We start from the raw sequence: 6,296 nt of genomic DNA, 5'->3' as shown, positions 1-6,296 counted from the left end.
GATCATGTCTTTCTTTTATATCTGTCTTTTCTGTGTCTTACTTGTTGGTAGGCTAATCTTTGAAATGCTTTATATGTTTACCTTTGAAGTTTTGGTGTATAATGCACCTCAAATTACTTTTATGTGTAGTGTTAGGGAGAATAACATTGTCGGCCTCCCCCACCTCCATATGAAAGTCCATTAATTGAAATGATTTATTTTCCTCTATTGAACTGCTTTTATTGAAGACCCATTTATTGACCATCTAGCTGTGGATCAGTTTCAGGTCTCTTAACTCAGTCTGTTTATCTATTTGTCACTCCTGATGCCTTGTCTATAATAGCTTATAGGAAGCCTTAAAGTCTGATGGTACAAGTCCTTGTTCTTTTTCACACATTGCAATAAATTTTGAAATAGGTAATAACTCATAAAACCATCACGCACACCAGGATATGCTGTCACTTCATCCCTTTCTGATATGGTGTGGCTGTGCCCTCACCCAAATCTCCGCTTGAATTGTATATCCCAGAATTCCCATGTGTTGTGGGAGGGACCTAGGAGGAGGTAATTGAATCATAGGGGTGGGTCTCTCCAGTGCTATTCTCCTGGTAGTGAATAAGTCTCACTATTTGATGGGTTTATCAGGGGTTTCTGTTTTTGCTGCTTCCTCATTTTCTCGTGCTGCTGCCATGTAAGAAGTGCCTTTTGCCTCCCGCCATGATTCTGAGGCCTCCCCAGCCATGTGGAAAGTAAGTCCAATTAAAGCTCTTTTTCTTCCCAGACTGGTATGATTTGTCAGCAGTGTGAAAACGGACTAATACACTCTCATTTCAGAGTCGGACCCATGCTCCCACTCACGTATACTGGTTGCTGACTTGTGACAGAAGATTCTCTATTGTACCTTCTGGGGACAATACATCTCCAGTTGTCTGCTGGGAGGATGAACACGCAAAAAATCCACAACACTCAGCGCAGAGTGTGGATTTAATCCCATTAGTCTGAATGGGACTAATGCCCTTATAAAAGGGACCCCGGGGAGCTCTCTCACCCTCTTTCTGCCCCCTGAGGATACAATGAGAAGGTGGCAGTCTACAGAAAAAAAGTCCCACACCATAACCCTACCATGTGGGCACCTTGATGTCAGACCAACCTCCAGAACTGTGAGAAATAAATTTCTGTTGTGAATTAGTCACCCAGTTTAGGGTACATTGTTATAGAAGGCTGAACTAACACAGAGGTGGAATCCCATGGAGGGTCTCTAATTTGCTAAGCTAGTCATTAGGCAGGATGTTGAAAGTTAGAAACAGGAAGAGCTGACATTTTGTGCATATGAAAGAAGATAGTGGACAGGCCCATTGTGTCGACTTTGTCCGCTTTGGCAAACTGGAGACAGAAACTCGATTCACCTTCGCCAGCCACGGGAGGACCCGAGGACCTCCCGAGGAGGTTAGGTCGACTTCCTGGTAACTTTAGACCCTGAAACCACACAGGATTTTTCTTGTCCTCCCTGTGATCTTTCTTCCGCCTACCCAACATGACAGGACAAGACGCCGCCTTTCTTTCCCGTCAGAAAAGGGAAAGGACCGAAGTGAACAGCCGGTTTCCCCTACGTGTCCTTCCGGGCCTGGGCGTCTCGGGAGCTCAGGCTGACCCGAGACCTAACTCCTGGCGAGTGGGACCAACAGGAGCCTGGAAGAGCGCGCGCACCGGGGTGGAGGTTGGGCGCCGAGGGTCGAGAACCGCAGTCAAACCCTGTTCTTCCCCGCGCACCGCGCCCCTGCCCCCGGGGATGCCGAAGGAAGTGGCCCATAAAACTTCTCTGCAGCGGAAAGAGGCCTGAAGCTTCAAGACGGGCGAGAGGAGCCTTGTTGAGCGAACCCAGCCCTCTGCCTGGCTGGCCCTGGTCAACAGGCTCGGAAGTGGCGGATTTGGAGGACAGAACGGAAGAAAAGACCTAAAGGTTTCGAATCTCATGATGTGGAGATGTTAAAAGCCTCCGATCCTAAGGTCGGACTGTGCCGGGGAGCGAGGGTGTCTCGAGCTGGATGGAGCCCTGAGCCTTCACCTGGAGAGTCCTCTGCACAAGTTCAGAGAGCACGGCAACCCGCAGCAATGGTTCTCAAGAGGAGGCAACTTCGCCCTTATACGCCTCTCCCATCCTCGCTGGGACACTAGGCCACGACTGGGGGAAGCGGGGAGGGACAATGTTAACCCCCGGCTTGTATCTAGTCAGCCGAGGGACGGATGCTGCTAAACACCTTACAATCCACCGCGGGAGGGCCCCTCCCCCGCCCCGAAGTAGCCATTCGGCAGAGGAGGAGAAACTCGCGTGTAGATCAATGCCCACGCACTTGGCCGATGGGAACTCACGAATGGGTGACCAGTTGGATCTCGGATCTGAGGATAAAACTCCAGCTCAGAGGGAACTCCGGAAGTTTTGTCCGGAGCAAACGCAAGGGTGGCGTTGCCTTCGCCGAAGATGGGAATATGGCAGGTGTCACAGGTTACAGCGGAAGGTCGGAGACCAGCTGAGGGCCCCGGAGCCTTCCTGGAAAGACTTTCCCATCCAGCCCGTCTCGGTTTCCGCATCCGTCGGGTTCCTTATGATGTTGAGGGTGCCGGGGTCTGGGTCCTTTATGATGCAGAGGGTGCCCCTGTCTTACCCCCGGCGCCTCCCGGTTCCCCCCGGCTCCCGCCGCCTCCTGGCAATCTGGTGCGCAGCTCCGGACCTGGCGACCCGCGACCGTCTGGTCATTTACTGCTTCCTCGCAAAGGCGCATCTCTAGTTCAGTGGTGAGCTGCGGCCGGGTCGCTGCAACTCGCTGCAGGACTTGGGACTCCTAGCCTTGGTGTCCCTCTCGGAGCCCTCGGTGTGTCGCCTGCAGGCTCTCTGTTTTGGAGAAAGCAGGGAGGGAAGAGCCTTGTGAGACGACTCCAGGAGCAAAGAGCGACCCTCACAAGGCCCAAGTCCTCCCAAAGCACAGGGAAACTGTGGCTTCAGAGCAAAGAAGAGAGAGCAAGGCGCTTCCCATATGTCCCTGGTGGTCTAGTGGCTAGGATTCGGCGCTTTCACCGCCGCGGCCCGGGTTCGATTCCCGGTCAGGGAATTGTTTTGCACTGGCCGCCCTCCCGCAGAAATGTTACTTGACTACACTCTCAGCTCCAAGGGCCGGATGCAGAGCCCTTTCCGCAGCGAGGGGCAAACCCGGGCGAAGAAGCGCAAGTCCTGGTAGACCACCTCTCGGGACACACCACCCCTATTTATCTCCGTGTCCGTCATCCGCAGAAGCGGCTTTAGAAAGCGACTGAGCGTCTCGCTCAAGTGTACACAGCCGTTCAGAGATGCCAGCCCCCATGGAGCTGCACCCAATAAGCCCTGTTTCTTTGCCGTAGCCGCTCTGGAGGCGCCTATCGGGCTGTGCTGCGAATAACTAAGAGAGAGGCCAAGCGAAGTCTGGGGTTTGTGCAAGCCCTGGACACGGGCACCGGCCAGTCAGCGGAGCCTCCTCACCTTCATTCGCAGCTAACGTGCTCGTTAGGCCTTCGGAAGAGGCGACCGGAGGCGATGCCCGCGAAGTTGGGAGGCGGGTGAGTGGCGGGTGAGCGGCGGGTGAGGGCCTCGAGGGCGGTCCGGTTTGCTGATTGAGCGGTAGAGGGAGGCGATGTTCGCTGACCCGACAACGACAGCAGGTGGAGTAGGCACAAATGGAAAACTGTTGCCGGTGCCCTAAGCAGAAGGCAGGTGTAGAAATCAGCACTAGGACGTCGAAGCAATGGTAAAACAGTCAAATCCCACAATGTCTACACTCTACCAAGAACTTGCGCACGCTCCCCCTTTTCCATTCAGTGCTCTCAAGAGGGGTTCGGAGAACCCCGCGTCCACTGTAAGCTCAGGGGGAAGCGGGAGCCAGGGAGGTGAAGTGCACAGACTGGGCAGAGGCGGCCGGCAGAACCGCGGGGGTGAGAGGGCGCGGTGGCTGCGGGGCGGGAGCCGCTGCTGAAAGGCGGCCTGGGTTGTCGTGTGGAATCTGTCGGTGGAATCCTGGGCGGAGAGTGGTTTGGAAGAATGGCGAGGAGCGGCAGTGGGGAAGGTGGTGACCCTGAGCGTCCGGCCCGGGCGAGGGGGCTGTGCTGTCCCGGCAGGGCATGGGCTAATTCCCACTTACCTGGCGGGGGAGAGACCGTGGTCACGAAGGGGGTTCTCCCAGAGTGAAGCTTCTTCATCGCGCTCTAGAGTTGCTGATCCTGTGATTTCCTCAATGTGGAAAACCGTGTTTGTGCTAGAAGGGGGCGGCGCTCTTTACCCAACATAACGGGATTCAAGACTGACATCGCCTCACGCCCACCCTAAAACGTTTACGTGGCTTCCTTGTCTTTTTTTTTTTTCCCCTGTCCTGAAGTCGCCTCATCCTCACACCCCCTCATTTTTTTCTTCCACACTCGAGTCTCTCTCTCTCATTAAAAGCTCCACCAAATATTTGAAATATCTCAACCGGAAAGACTGCAATACATTATTTTATTCGTGGAAGCTACAGACCAGCTAGGTTGAGAGTTGCTTGATATTTTCTGCTAAACGGTGAGGCATAGGGCACCTCGGAAGGTTTCTCTTTGGGCCGTTGTTTGTGTACTATTGGGTTTCCTTCTTTTCCCCGGACAGTATGGCGCTGTGGGACCAGCGGTAAACCCTGCTTTCTGGCTTTCTGGCTTTCTGGCTTTCTGGCTGCAGATAAAGGCCGCAGCTGGTGCAGGAATTAAAAGCAAACCAGAAGACACGTGGGTTCGCCCCAGTGGGTCCAAGATAGAGTCTGACTGTAGCAGGATTCGGACTGAAACAGAGATTGCTGCAGGTACAACGCAGAGTATTAACCACTATAGAATCCCAGTGCGCCTCACAATTACTGCTCGTCATTTTGCTTCCCCACCCCTCTTTTATTTATTTACATATTTTTTTTGAGAGAGAGAATTTCGCTTTGTCGCCCACGCTGGAGAACAGTGGCGCCATCTTGGCTCTGCCTCTCAGGTTCAAGTGATTGTCCTGCCTCAGCCTGCAGAGTAGCTGGCACTACAAGCATGTGCCACCACGCCCAGCTAATTTTTGTATTTTTCGTAGAGATGGTCTTTCACCATATTGGCCCAGCTGGTCTCGAACTCCTGACTTGAAGTGAGTGATCCACCCACTTCAGCCTCCCAAAGTGCTGGGATTACAGGCGTGAACCACCGCGCCTGGTCCCCCGATTTTTTTTAAATGTAAAAACATTATGCTATTTTTACTACTTTCTTCTTGGGCAGCTACAGGTTCTTGTGATTTTCTCAGTGTTCTCCCCGTTTCCCCCTCTCCATTCTGATACATGTCCCATCTTCTCTGCATCCAGCCTGTCCCCTCTGCCCGGGCATCTTGGGCTGTCCCATTGTCTCGTCCTGGTCTCCCCTGCTTCTCCCTCCTTCTTTTCACTTTTCCCCTTTTGACTCTCCTGCCTCTTTCTCGCTCCAGCCCCACCGATCCCATCTATTGAAGCCGAGTTGAGTGAGGGGAGAGCAAGCGAGCAGATGATTGCCTGAAGGCGGCGCAAAAAAACAAAACAAAAACAGAAAGAGCTATTATGAGAGCCGTCGGGGCCTTCAGCTTCCCCTGGGCCCTACCAGGCTCAGGCTCGGGTCGCAGATCCAGGTATTTTCAGAGGCACTGGCTTCTGAAGGAGGCGAGGGTCAACGCAGGGTGAAGGCCATTCGGCTGCCCTTCTGGCTTCAGAGGGATGCAATGCGCGCGTTTCTAATGTGCAACAACACAATGAGTCGACTCAGCCTCTCCGGTTTTCTGAAGCTTTGTTGTCTGCACACTTTTCCTGCAGAGAGCGAACGGGCAACACTTAAAGTTCAGTGATTGCTTAATGTATGTTGAGATGAAATCACCCAATCGAGGTTGTCTCTGTGGCGCAATCGGTGAGCGCGTTCGGCTGTTAACTGAAAGGTTGGTGGTTCGATCCCACCCAGGGACGTGATTTTTAAATGTTGGCAGTTGTGACCAGGCACGGTGGCTCAGGCTTATTAATCTCAACACTTTGAGAGACCAACGTAGGAGAAGCCTCACTTGAACTCAGAAGTTCAAGACCAGTGAGAATCCCATCTCATTAGAATAATAATAATAAATTGCAGTTGTTTCTCCTCAGGCCTTGCACTGTATTTAAAAGTCAAAGACTAGTCGCTTGTGTCCTGTGCATTCCATGAGGACACAAAGCTGAAGTTTCCCCCTCCGAGCCTCCTAGAAAATAAGATCCCTCCAGAACAAACTAGGTTGTATGCATGGGAACCTGAAAGTA

At 52.8% G+C, this 6,296-nt stretch overlaps 2 non-coding genes and 1 pseudogene across 2 annotated transcripts; all 3 read left to right on the top strand.

Moving 5' to 3' along the window:
• Nucleotides 1–2,337: 2,337 nt before the first annotated feature.
• LOC105532254 lies at nucleotides 2,338–3,036 on the top strand (annotated as a pseudogene).
• TRNAE-UUC lies at nucleotides 3,015–3,086 on the top strand. Its single transcript has one exon. It is a non-coding gene; the product is annotated as a tRNA-Glu (tRNA).
• Nucleotides 3,087–5,901: 2,815 nt separating this feature from the next.
• TRNAN-GUU lies at nucleotides 5,902–5,975 on the top strand. Its single transcript has one exon. It is a non-coding gene; the product is annotated as a tRNA-Asn (tRNA).
• Nucleotides 5,976–6,296: the final 321 nt, after the last annotated feature.

This window comes from Mandrillus leucophaeus, unplaced genomic scaffold (assembly GCF_000951045.1).
Source record: "Mandrillus leucophaeus isolate KB7577 unplaced genomic scaffold, Mleu.le_1.0 Scaffold1203, whole genome shotgun sequence".
Classification (NCBI taxonomy): Eukaryota; Metazoa; Chordata; class Mammalia; order Primates; family Cercopithecidae; genus Mandrillus; species Mandrillus leucophaeus.
This window is presented reverse-complemented; position numbering and strand designations above follow the sequence as displayed.